This window comes from Tinamus guttatus, unplaced genomic scaffold (assembly GCF_059628265.1).
Source record: "Tinamus guttatus ecotype Peru unplaced genomic scaffold, ASM5962826v1 Tinamus_guttatus_pri_ptg000198l, whole genome shotgun sequence".
NCBI lineage: Eukaryota > Metazoa > Chordata > Aves > Tinamiformes > Tinamidae > Tinamus > Tinamus guttatus.
This window is the reverse complement of record NW_028288732.1, coordinates 4,903,284-4,917,688: the sequence shown is the minus strand read 5'-3', so window position 1 is coordinate 4,917,688 and position 14,405 is coordinate 4,903,284.

Below are 14,405 nucleotides of genomic sequence, written 5' to 3'. Positions count from 1 at the left end.
GAATTCGCAGCATTGGGACTGCAGCGTAGGATGGCTCGAGAGCACTCTCGAAGCCAGAAATCTGTTCTTGGGTTTTCGCTTGTTGATTAAATATACTTGTTACCGAGAACATTAAGCAGGAAAAATCTGAGAGAGATTTGACTAAGATATTATCAGCCTCAGCAGCGGCACTGAACGGCTCTAATGTAGAGGCTGCTCTGGTCCCACGTTATTTCCACTGACTGCTCTATAATCAGCACGTTAAATCTGGGCACAGTTATTTATATGATATATATGGATCAATACCTATTGATTGGATAATTTTGATTCATATCTATGCAGTGCTTCCGCTTCCCATCGCCGTATTTATCAAGCCCCTCTCTGCTCCTCTCCTCCCGGGCCTCCCGCATCCACGCAGGCTCCGACGGCCACCAGGGCCTTGGTCCAAGGCACCCTGTGTCACCGGGCACGTGCCCGGGACCGGCGTGAGCCCTCGTGCACGCAGCTCGATGGGCACCAAGCCCCACAGCTTGTGCTTGTGCCAGTGAGAGTGGTTGGGAGATGGTTAGTGGCCACCAAGCACCTGATCCTGCCCTCTCACTGCAACTTTTTCCGAGTGGAAAGCAAGGATGGGGAGCAAAAGCGGTTAAAAACTTGAGCTGAAATTCTTGTGCTGAGTGGACACCATGCAAACAGGGGAGCGTCTTGATGCTCCAAACGTGCTGAGCTCTTGGCTGCCCGAAGCAGCTCTGCAGGAGATGCTGAGGGAGCTGTAGCGCCCGTGCTCTGCAGTGGCACCTATGAGGGTTAATACACTGGGGAAGGAAAATTAAGAGAGCCAATGAAATCTAAAGAACATTTTTGGGGGGTCGCATGCTCTAGCGAGATAGAAAGCATGTGCTAATTACAAAGTGAAGCCTATTGCCATGCAAAAATAAATGACTTCATAAATAGCCGCAGATATCATGTTAAAAGCACCTTTAGGAACAAAAAGATGCTATGCTAAAAACAAGAGATCTAAAGAGCTGTTATTACACATCCATTACATTTACTGAGCTCTGTCATTTACTTTTTGAAGTTGCGTATACATGATACAGCAAGGCAAAACATTTTATGTACCGTAAGAAATTTGAAACAATGTTTAATGTTCAGAAGATAAAGTTAACAAAACTACACATCAGTGACTTTTTTATTTCTCTGTTTTATGACCTTTCAAGAACTTAGAGTAAAAGGAAACAAGAAGGAAGGATAAGTAACCATACGCTTCTGCTTGCTTTTTTCTATATTACAACATTGCTGATCAGAGCCCAAGGCAGAAATCATAATAAAAAAAAATCTTTTTTTTTTTTTTTTTTTAATGTCTAGATAGGAGCTTTGGAAACAGCAATGCTTGCAAAGTGCTCGGGGATGGAAAGCATTTGTTCTTCTTGCAGTTATCAACAGCCATTTGGTATACGATTTTCAGATTTTTCTGCCTGACCATACAGAAGCCCATCACATTCCCAACTCTTTGGCAACAGTTTTTCTGCTGTTTCTGCTTTTTCTGAAACCAAAACCAGCTACAACTAAAACCCCCAAGAACTATTTCTATAAGCATCAGGCAATTCATATTTTCTCTTGGTTCCTGCTCAATATCCTCGGCCTCACTCTTGTGGACCTGGCGATGACATTTACAGCAATAACGACCAAGCATTTGGGTCCATTTGGTTCCAGGCCATGGAACACCAAAACGCCAGCGAGGCAACCGCTACGGCAGGCCGCTGTTGTGGGTTTCTGGAATTCTCTTCCTGGGGCATTAAAGCTGATTTTACAGCTCAGAGACACACAATCCACTTTCTAACCTGCATATGCACTTCCAAATCAGAAGGCAGCTACACGGGGATACCACCCTGCAGGACAGCGAGTTGGTTCTTTACGCGGGCTCCACAGGCAGCAGCCAGAACAGCAGCGTATGGAGAGCTGCTCCTCACCCTTCGGAAGGAGAGGACAACCAGAAGAGTCAGTGGGACGTAAGCTACATTCATGCCAACATCTAGATTTCTGCTTTGGGTGAAGATGTGCTCAGTTTAGTCTGTCACATTGCTACCGTAAAACTGCTTCACCTACCGTACACCTATGTTGCTGTCATGTAAAGGGTCTGGTGGAAAGTAAACAACTGTTTCTGCTGAATTCAGGAGGAAGATGCAAGATAAAGAGAAAAAAATGCCTCTCCATAAGCTGATTTATGAACATCAGGAATCTTCTACCCATTCATTGGGAAAAAACTCCAAGTATTCTATAGATTTAAACTCGACATGGAGCTCCCATCCTTCACCCCTGAAACAGTGCTGAGCTGAAGCAGGGAGCAGGGCAGGAAGAGAGGAAGACCATTTCCAGCTGGGAAATTGAGGTAGGTGGAAAAGCAGGTAAAACAGCTGGTTATTATGTGACCGTTTCTGGGGGACATGGAGTTAACATCAGAATCTTCCAGAAAAGACCTTTAATGGCCCGCCAGTCCTCCAAAATTGACTCTAATGCAGCAGATCTGCTCCACACACGGAACCGTCACGCTGTTCAATATCGACTTGGGGAAAATGTCACCTACTGAATCACAGAAGAGGAACATCCTGGAACATCAATATTTTCCCAGGAGGTCCCTGAGCCAAAGTCTCTCTTGGCCCAGGCCTGTTTGGAAGATCTTCCAGGGCTGCAGCACAAGGTGGTATGGCTGGAGACCAAGTTAAGGCATTATTTTATTTTGTTTTGGTTAGCAGAGTTGATATTTGGTCAAAGGCTTCTAGCTGTGAAATGATGAGGGGCTGCCAATTTCTAAGCTAAATGTTGTACATTCATATCCTGCTACCGCTAACTCCATTATGATTAGTCAGGAGTGAACTCAGAAGGTTCAGAAATAAGGTTTGGATAAACATCCCAAAATTTTGGATGCTTATCTGAGCCTGACCCAAACCCCCTGAGTATGCAGAATTGAGCTGGAAATCTGGCAAGAATGTTAATTTCCACACTTTTCATTTCTCTCTTGAAGGCTATATTTGCAGTTTAAGAAATTTCCTTTAATTGGAATTAGCATAATACATTATTTCCCTGTGGTGAGAACAGCTTTTCTGTAGTTCCCCTGACTGTTTGGATTTTGGCCAAGGAAGTACAAAAGGGGATGAAAGTGAACACAAAAATCCAAAATAAATAAGTGAATCAAACTCTTGAAACCTCACAAATGGCTGGTTTCTGCTTCAGACTTTCCCCTAAACAAGCAACGTGCTCCATTCCTAAATGCTGCCTTTAAGTTTGTGTGGTGACTCCATCCGAACGACACCCACAAACCTTGCACATATATTCAATAATAATTAAGGCTCGGTGGCATTTTGTGGAACCACCAGCCCTTCTTCTCTGGGGTAAATCTGTGCTTCAGATATAAACTTGTTTGTTTAATTTGAATAATTTAACATTATCATTACCTATAAAATTACTGTGCCAAGCTATGCCATCTCTTTGAGAGCCTGGAGTTAAAATCAGTGGGTATTAGACCCTGAAAAATGTAGGAGTGTGAGGTTGAGCATAGGATCCATAACTCCAAGCAGAAAGACCCAGCCTTTCCCAGCAAAAACCCATTGGTTGAACCTGTGCTGGAGACCTCAGTGGCTTCAGCGCTGGATTCAGATCCTCACGGGCTCCCTCAAGACTATGAAGAGGAAGAACTTGCAAATCCCAAGAGTGATATTTGTTGAAAATCAGCCTCTTTGGGAACCACCTTGTGATACAAGACGCAGCTGAAGCCACGTCCATGACCTTCCCAGACACGTTCCATACTCTGGGCTTGAGATCACGTTAGTAAGTAATTGCACTCTTTCCTACTGTTCCTTTTTTACCATCGGTCCAAACTACCAAGTAGCTAACTAAATATATCAGGAGTCTATACTGATATATCTCTATATTGAGATACATATGTATTTAAAAAGGTATGTGTATGTGCATAGATATAAGCACAACATCCATCTATCTGCACAGATCCGTAAAAACAAGTGTTTGCTCAAAAAATAAAATGGATTAAAAAAAAGCAAAAAAGGCTACTGAGGTATTTCCCCCCCCAGCTCCTCCAGCACTGGCCGTGAAACCCAGTAGAGCTCAGTGCCCTTCCATAAAGAGCACATGCAGTGCTCCAAAATAATCCCTTTCGAGCCGTATTCCAAACCAGCGCGCCCCGAAACAAAACCCCTCGGCTCCGGCTTCCTGCTCGGCAGCTTATCGGAGTTTATCTCGGTAAACAGCGAGGGGCAGCAGCGGACAGAGCGAGCGAACGCGCCGTTCCCTGCCATCCTGTACCGGGGCAGCGCTGCCTGCTGCATGAGAACGGAGAAAATGTCACCCAGGCCCAACACAAAGGACAAGATGCTATCTTGCTGCTGGCTCCGTGAAGTCATCTACCGGGAAAGGTATATTTAGCTACTGAGCGCTCCGAGCGCGGCAGCGGGCAGCCAGGACGCGGCGCCCGGAGCCACATCTCGCTCTTGGTGATCTCCACGGAGCTCCTCACGATCCCCCAGAGCTTAGCAGTTATCCCTGCACCCCCGAGTCTTGGCAGGTGTCCCCAGAGCGGGGACACACAAGCAGAGAGCAGCCAAGGAGGGCTGTGCCCAGCGGAGGGGCAGCCCCCCAGACCGCACTGCTATGGACCAACGGGTCGGACTCGATGGACACAAGTGCTACAGTCAGGACCTCTCCAGGGCTCCCTCCACATTACACCAGATGTGGCCCATGCCAGCTGATTGTTACTTTGCTTTTTCTGCCTTGAAGGAATCTCCACTGTTTTATAAGGATTTTTTAATGTATTTTTATATATATATATATATAGTTAAACACAGCCATGTCCTGGAACAGTTTGCTTTCCTCAGCTTCTCATTTACAATGAAATTCCTAAAAAGAAGTAATCTGCTGTCTGCTTCTTTGTAGCCTACAAGATGCAGATGTGGGAATGGACTTTCCCGTGAGGTTAACAGACGCTGTTTCGCTGGAGCTGGTGGCACGAGGCTGATGCGAACCCAAGGAGAACGTGGGCCATGGACTCCCCCATTCCACATCCAATTCTTTAGGAGCTGAGCCTTACAAATAACATTTTAAAATGCCATGATTCCAATTTTCCTGGAAAGATTCGTGTTGTTGATACATCTTTTTAAAGTAGCACTCAAGAGAAAATCAGCCAGTTAATTATAAAGTGAGGTGGGTTTTTTTGCTGTGTAGTTGGAAGAGTGCGACACTAAGGCACAAGGCCAGATTTGGGACTTCCTTCATTTCAGGAAAACGAATTTTGCTACATATATGTGTTTTGCATAAGGCTTGTGTCACAGGGACAAGCCCATGATTAGATGTGAAATTGCAACGCCTGGAGGAGGGTTTGTGGGACAGAGGGACAAGGCAAAAAGTGCAAAAGCAAAGGCAGTATTTTAATGGTAAATTCCCAAGGGGAAGTAGAGATTTGATGGGTGGAATATGACACTTGAGGGATAAGACACTAGGGGCATTTCAGAGATCTGTAATATAAAATCTGAGTTTCTAAAGTCTGCAAAGTTTTCACTGTGAGATGCCTGCACCTAAAATTTCAAAGCAGCCAGCAGTGATAGGAGCGAACCACTGTGGCTATGTCTGGGAGCCCTTGGACATAAGGGAGCACATACAAGGAGACACTGTGGCGTTTGGCCAAAGCCACCGGCTTGTCCACACAGACAGAGCCCCAGAAGGACAGACAGGTCCCCACAAACAAGTGCTCTACGGCAGAGCAGTGACTTCAAATACCTGCACAGCGAGAGCTCCAGCAGTAAAACCCTGATTGCCTGTAGAGAGAAGGGGAGCAGTTCGAGTGTTTGCTCAGCAGGCAGCGAGGGAACATTGCCCGGTGTCCAGCCCACGCTGCTGGGTGATGGACACGGCATAAAGCGGGAATCCGCACCGCGCTCGCGGTGCTCCGAGGGGCCCCGCGGCCCTTGGCAGAGGCTCCTGCACCGTCACCGTTCGCCTTCCTCTCCCGGCACCACGAACTCGGATTTTTCCTCCGCCTTCTCTTTTCCCTCGTGCTATTGTAATTTCATAGTCGAGCTCATCGGCTGGCGTTAGCCGGTGTCGGCCTATTTAATAACACTGTAAAACAAACAGCTCCAAAGAGCTTGTCACCGCAGCCAGGTACTTTATAAGGCACAAGTCTAAATAAACGTGACTGTTCACACCCTTCCAGAAGCACTGGAACAGGAACACCCTGAACCCAAAAGCACTGATTTATATCTAAAGTGGCACGGATTCCAAAGCAACGGGGAAAATTTAGGTCAAAAGGGAAAGAGCATGTGGCAGAGCGTTACGGCTTCGTCGTTTTGCACCTTGGAGCGCCGGGTGATGCAGGAGAGAACCTGCCTGACCCGCCAAATTCAGCTGTCTTCATAAAAGGGAAGTTCTGTATCTGCCCTGATCGTATGGAGAGCTCAGTGAAGGGTTAGAGATCCTATCTCCTGTATTTACTGTGCAGAGGTTAGGGGAGAAGAGAGAGGTTCTCTTGAGCCCTGCAAGCTGAATGGATGTTTAACTAACAGACGAACACGCGGTACATGTGATAACACTGTTCATACACAGAAATAGCAGTAGCAACCTATGCACCATTATTTACTTTAGGAAATTCACATGAAAAATAATAATCAGGTTTTGCACTGTAAGTTTTTGTTTTCCAGTGCTGAGCACCAGAACTTATTACCCCAACATTCAGAGGAATTACATTCTATTCTTCATCTCTAAGTGCTAAAAATAGAGGTAATATCAGTAGGGAATTCTTATAGTCGGGTTGCCCAAGATTCAGGGTGATGTACTCTAAATGATGTGTTAAATGATGATTTCCAACACAGCCTGTAGCAGCAAGTTTGTTTAGAATGACTTTTGTTGTGGCACAAGTGGCCACTACGAAGATGAATTTCTATATACACTCGGAGCACCTGCCTGTTGAGGTGTTACAGAGAAGTTCGGCCTGAACAGATGACAACAGAAATCTCGCAAGCAGTCACAAAGTTAATTTATGCTCCAAAGGGGCAAAAAGAAGCTTGTCTGCAGCATTTTCTCCTCTCCTTTCATTAAATGTATGCAGCCAGACTGCCAGTTGTTAGTAGAAATTATACGGCAATTTCTTCAATAAATACATTTTATCAAAGGAGCTCACATTGCTGGGAGAACTTGCAATTTGTTTAGCTTTTAGTTGCATGGGTTTAACTGAACTGCTTCTTTGCTATGCGATTGCAAACTATGACATTAAGAAACAACTACATTTGAAATCATATTCGGACCTCTTTAAGCAGCAGCTACACAAATAAAGCAGCTTCTATAGTCAGAGATTAGCAGTAGATGGATCTAAAAAGATAACAAATGTGAAGGCTGAGAAAGACAGAGGAATTGAAAGCAGTTATGCTATTTGTTAAGGGAACCTTAACAGTGAAATCACTTCTTGAGCCTGCAAATATTTAACTCTGGCTTTGCATCTGTGTGTTTATATATAAATATAAACGTAATTTAAGTATAAATACGAAACCAGTGCCGTTGTCAGTGCTACAGACTGATGCCACCTACCCGAGGAAGCTGCCAGCGCTCGGGGCGGCCCGGCCCGCGCGTCTCCTCGGGGTCTCCCTCGTGCTCTGCTCCAGGCCTCGGGAGCTCCTCCGCGGGGCTGTTTTATTCTTCTCGAGGCTCCTACCCAGAGCACTCGTCCTCTCGAGTGCGAGGACGCCGGCCCGTTTGCAGAGCCTTGCTCGGAGGGGCTGGGAGCGCTGCTGCCGCGAGGGGAAGGGCAGAAACCCTCTGGAGAGCAGGAACCCGGCGAGAGGCCGCCAACGCGCAGGGCCGGTGCCCGCAGCCCGACCCTGCCGCTCCTGCCCGGCCATCGCGCCGGCGCCGCCGCGCGTACGGGCAGCCGGGGCAGGAAGGTAACCCGGCAGGAAACCATTGGCCTTTTTTATTTTATTTTATTATGAAGGTTAATTATGGCCTCGTGTTTTCAGTCCTACAAATTATCTTTGTAGATTAGGAGGAGGCAAGATCTCTAACCTACGTGATCCTGACACTAGCTCATCTTCTGCCATGCTGCTGGGTCCCAGATGTGCACACAAGATTCCTGCCTGAGCAGCTTCGGAAGGTGTCCAGCTATTACGACGGGCATGACGGCAGCATCTGCTTCCCAAACTCCTCCACGCTTCCTAAAGCATGAAAAGATCCCCTCAAAGTGAGAAAAGATTGTTCTGAATAATGTTTGCTTGCAAAATGCCAACAGTATCTGCCAGTTCCTAGCAATTACAGTGATTTACACAATGAGATCAACACCAACTGACACAGAAAGAACATCAAGTAGTTTCCCAAGCACTACCTAGTAGTGGCTTTATGTTAAAACCACTTGAGTATGAGTAGCCTGCTGGGTGACTCTCACTTCCCAAAGATTTTCTTTGCTTTCAGACACGTTTTTTCCCCCCTTTTTAACTAGTTTTCCATTGTCTGGCATTTACAATATGCCCGCAGAGGTAGAAAGGCATATGTGTACCTCTCTTTCCTATCTAAGCTCCTTTAAAGTTAAGGTTCAGTGCTGTTTCCATTTGGAAACTTTCTTTGCACAAGCCATTTACAAGACCTTTATAAGCCATTTTATGCCACGGCCTCTCAGATTTCCAGTTTATGGCCATGGAGTCTAACTGGCATCGAGAATGAGAGAGCTCATCTGTCACAGTGCCAGGGCACTGCATGGCCATGCTGTGTATGGAAACAGAGAAGCTGCTGATAGAGAGGTGAATGTCCAGGGGGGCAAGGGAGCCAGCCAGTCAATTTGCAAAAGGACCAAAATCCAAGAAGTTTTTTGCCTCTTCAAAAGTCTTCTTGTTAGGGCATGCAGAGAGCCTGCCTTGGGCTGATGCAGGTTTTAAGCGAGTGAGAGTTTCTTCAAACCATGCAGATTTTCCGATGCTCATCATGAACGCGACTGATCATTAAGTCCTGCATCCCTCTGAAGAGATGCATCTCTATGAACAGTGATGGGAATCTTTTCAAGCATTGGTACAGCTTATTTCCCTTTTTGCTACCTCTCTCAGTGCTACTGTTTCCATAATCTGATACCTAAATAACCTTCTACCGCATCTGTGGTTTGGGGAGATACAGTGCCAGGTATGCAGCAAGAAATGGGTGTCCAATGGCCCCAAGGGAGGTTCAAAGCCAGTATTTTTGGTGTTCTGCTGTTGGTCTCATGTGGCCCGTTGTCATGTGAGCATTCCATGCTGTGAAGCGGAGACAGCAATAGCCACTTTGCTGCTTGGCAGAAGAGTTGTGGGAATTCATGGACTCATTCCGACTGCTTCTTTGAAAGTAGGACTAACACGCAGAAAGAATGAAGCTGAACTAAAATAATGCCAAACATTCCTGCCCTTTTTAATCACGGGAGTCAAGGCTTGGAAAGGGAGAGAAGCAAGCACATGCTCCCATTCACACGTCAAGGGCTTGCTCTGCACATGTCCTGGGGAGTGTCTATTTACACAAAACCTTTAGGGGCTCCTCATACCCCTCTCGTCCCTTGATGTCAACCTGTTTGAGTAGAGCGGACACCGTAATGAGGGTGCGTAAGTGCAGCTGAGGGAGGAGGCCACGGGAAGGCTTTCAGGGCCAACCCTGCAGGGCTACTGCACAGATCCTCTGCTGAAGGACAGGGATGCCCAGCACCACCTGAGCCATGGGCATCGCTCACTTCTGTCTTGCCCAGCTGCTGCAGGTAGCAGGGAAGGAGGGTAGGGGTGTTTCACAGGCCAGAATGCACAAAAACAGAAGAAAAGAAAAAGAGAGACGCTGGGAAAGGCCATGGCATAGGAGGTGGGACTGGATTAGAAAGCAGCAAGAGAAAGGCTGAAGGAGGGTACTTGGGCAAAGCAAACGGGGCTTTCCTCCAAGCCTAGAAGTCCTTAGGGGACCACTCCACGCCACTCTCGACTCCTTCACAAACACAAGTGTACTATAAAACTCGATACCTCAAGATTAGCACTAATTGTGAAATAATGTTATCACTTCCCAGTAAACTTCAGGAGTCCTTGGCAAAAAAAGTCCCCAAAATTCCCACGGGCTTTACTTGAGTGCAAGATTTTTATCTCTGATGTCCTTTCTCCTCCACAGCCAGGCCACCAAAGGCCCAACAAATGTCCACAGCTCACCTCACTGACTTCAGTGATGAAAAAGTCACCTGGGCCCCCTTTTTGGTCAGTCCATAGGTACCTCATCCCATCCCCATGTAGGCGAGCTAATGCACACATCGATGAGCAGCTCCCACCATTTGGGAGAACAGAGGACTAGTTCAGAGCAGGCAGATAAGCTTTGGACCAGTAAGTTAGGCCAAAACAAAGATAAACGAGGACTCTCCTTAACACTGGGGCAAATTAAGACGTGCTACATATAAATTTCCTCTGTTTTTCTACAACGGTGGGTCAAGACAGGCATATTGCAGAAACCCAGACATCAGCCACCCACATATCTATGCAGTTACCAGCGCATCTCTGCTGAGCTGGCTAGAGCAATAGCTTGGGCAAGGAAGCTGCTTCTGGAGAGGGGCTTGTTCCAGGGCTCATGTTCAGGAGAAGCCACTGCCACTTCTGAAGAGAAGCAAGAGCCCAGTGGCTGGACACGCTGCCTCTGTTCCTCTGCCTCCACAGGACCCATCCTTTGCTGAAATCACCGGACACACGATTTTCCTGTCGACAGGGAAAATCCAATCTCCTTTTTCACAGGGCTGAGCTTAAGTCTACTCGTCACCATCCTCGATGATGATGGGGATCCATTTCATTAGTTAACCACCCATTTTCATTAGTTAACAAGGGTAAAGTTACACTTTGACTGTTCATCAATCAGTAGGAAAAAATACGCCTCAAATTAAAACTCTGAGAGAACTCCAACACCTTAGGGCTTTTTCCTTTTACAAGTGACATTTTCCTCCACTGAAAACAGAACTACTCGTGCAGGTGGTTTTTAAATACAAACAGCTGCTCCGTGGAAATGCAGTCAGGGAAAATAATTCAGAAAAGGAGAGAGACGAAGCCATGGGTGTGGAGCAAGAATCCGCACTGCTCCGATTCTCCGGGAAGTACAGGAGGGGAAGAGAAATCTCAGATATAAACAGAAAGTGGAATTTCCATTGCACCGGTCCCAATAAACACACTAGCTGTAAAGAAAGAAAAATGGGAACAAGGAAACAGAAAGCGCCAATGAGCATTGCAATGGAAAGCGTCCCCAAGGGGTAGACCTTACCGAAGGTAAGATCTTTCAGCATCAGAAGAGTGCAAGGATGAGTGTTAGACTGTGCTATCAGCCAGGTAAGCAGAGCAAGGCTGGGCTTAACCTAACGAGATAGCTACTTTTCTGTGGTGTAATTTATTCCTATCTCTCCAGACTCTTTCTCCTTTCTTTTTGCTTCATTTCAGTTTGTCCGGTTTTTAACATATTCTATATGAGATTATCACTGTCATCAAAATATAACAACAAAAAAGGCTAAGTAGTTACATGATCACAAATATGTGAGAACTGTCCAGGATTACAGAAGATCCCAGAGGCATTTATTATCCAGGCTAAAATTATCTGAGCTTTTCTTGCTGCTAACGTTATTTCCTTATTGCATCACTTTATTTTGTGACACCTTCTCTCTGAAGCCGTCCATTGCCTCTCTCTCCTGCATATCATCTCAAAACCAACCAACCAAACAATAACGTCGTCTTCACTTTCAGGGCACTTTGTGTTCCATCCCCTTGCTATGGGCCGTCACCATTTAAAAATACACTGTCGGTTCCCCCATCTAACTGTGTCACCTCTGGAAACACCGGGGTTTCTCTAGCCTTTCCCTCCAACCGGCAAGGGTCCTCCAGCAGCCCAAAGCTCCCTCATTGCAACCCATCAAACTCGTCTTCAAACCTGACTTTGAATTCACCCCACCAGAACCCTTCGCGAGGATTAGCCTCATGATATGCTAAAGCTCCTGTCAAGAGAGTAAGCCTCAGCTTCCTCTTCTCTCCTCTTATATATATATCTAGTAATGACATCTGTTACTGCAAGGTCCTAAAGCCAGGACCATCTCTGTGTCCTCCTCTCATTCAGCACCTAGCACACAGGCCCCGGCCTTTGCTGTCCTAGTGGTCAGATCTCCAAATCAGTCTGAGTAAAGATTGAAGAAAACATATTGAATTATCCACTTGCTCACATGGGAGGGTGGTGAGCTCAGCTAATATTAGTGGGTCTGGTGGCACGTTCCGACCAGAGCAAGTTCAGTTCTGCTGCAGGAACGCCAGGCTTGTATCCATTACCTTTCCCGGTGCCAACAGGGCACGAAATAATTCACATACGGAAACGAGGATGGAGACTCAACTCAGGAACGGCATTCCAGGAAAATGACAGGACTAGAGAAGAGGCGCACAAAAGCCCACGACGGCACATATGCAACTCATTAGTTCCACCGTTCCTTTTCCCACTTCTCTTTACGTTGATTGCATTAACGCCTTTTCGAGGCAAGAACTTTGCTATAGAAAAGCACTTCTATCAACCCAAGCAGACCAATAGCATCCCAAACAAGGGGGTGAATGCTGGATACTGCTCAAAGGTTGCAGTCCTTGCACTGGACAGACCCATATCAAAACCTTAAGCCTTCAGGAACATGGAGCAATCAACTGCAATATTAATGTGCTGGTAAAAAGATTAAAGTTTGGCGTTACACATATTTTCAAATGCTCTGACACTTCATTCTCATAAAGGCCAGCTCAGTTATGTTTGATTTGTATTCATATCCCATAATGTGAATATATTTGCTCAAAATTGCTTAGTAGTAAATCACCATCACAGAAATAAGCATATATTTATTTTTAGTATTCATGAATTGCATGGTATTGGACCACCATATATTTAACACCTCTGAAAAAAAATCCAACTGTACCTTTTGAAAGGAACACCTTTATATATCATTATGGACATTGTTTCCTCAACAGTTAATCACACGCTCTCTAATCATGTGACTTTTACCTTAAGAGAGAAAAATGAATGACTCTTTAGCTTGAAATGAAAAGCCCTCTACTTGACCTTTCCATGCAAAAAAAAGCCATAGGGGCAGGTCCTGAGGGTGCTGAGCATTCCTGGCCATGCGCTGAGGACCCTTGGCTCCCACTGAAGTCTAGAGAAGTTGAATGCATTTAACGGTTTGCAGGATCAGCCCTGTAATCACTAAAAGCTCTCTCTAGAGTGATATAAATATGGACAGTCACTTCACAGATTTAGTCCGGCATTAGGGTTACTTTAAAACCAAAGCTGTCGGAGAACATGTTGGATCTATGATATGACTTTGAACCCAGGTCACTAAAATCTTTCCCAGCGCAGCATCTTCTTTGGGATTCTTAAGAAAGCTAAACCTGCAAAGACAAATATTATGGCAACAAAAATAAATGCGCGAGTTTTTAACCTTTTCAGGGAAAGTAATTCCTTTATGGGCTGCAGCTAAAACTTCCTACCTTTCTTTCCCTTTTTGTTGTATCTGTGAGTAATTTCTTCAGTCACATTGTTTATAAGAAGTGAAGTTATTCGTAATCATGCCTTAAGAGTATGTACACAAACTGGACATCCTAATAGAGCACTATGTATTAAATTCCTGATTGTTTGACATAAATTCTCTCTCTTTCTTTTACTCAGACAGGAAGCTTCCCATTTATTTACGAATAGGTTAAGACCCTAGTCATGTTCCTAACCATGTTCCTAAGTGCTAACATATATTAAGTAAATTTAGAGCCTCTTCTGCATAGGAAACAAATTAAACTGGTTAAACACGGAGAAAGACTAAATGTAATCTATCTTTTGTCATGTTTATGATATCGGAACGCATCTTATATGAATGTTCCAATTTGGCTGTTACAGCAGATGGGTTGCTTATGATAAACCACAACTACAGACAGGGAATGTGATAATATAAATCATAAAGAAGATAAATAACGAAATTCTTTGAAATAACATTGGTTAAATATTTAGACATTTGGTTTCTAAGCTTGCTTGTGCATACAAAATAGTATTCTCTAGTGATGGAAAGAAATGCTCTCAGCAATAATCATATTGGGCCATCTAATAAAGTTTGGAGAACTTATTTGCATTTATTTTTAAATTTGCTCTTTTAATTGAATCATGTGAGATTTGCATACAGAAGGAAGATCTTTCCTTTCAGGGATAGGTTGTGGTTGGGAACCTGCAAAGAAACGAGTCCAGGAAGCCCAGGAAGGAGCTGTGTGTCCTTAGATCAAGGCACCCTGGACTGCTGCAGTTTCTTCCTTTCCTCTCTGTTGTGCAAAGTGCACAAATAGGCAGGTTTAGGTCTTGATTTTATTCTGCCTAACTTAGGGCTGGTCCAGCTGAGATGGCATGAGCAGGTACTA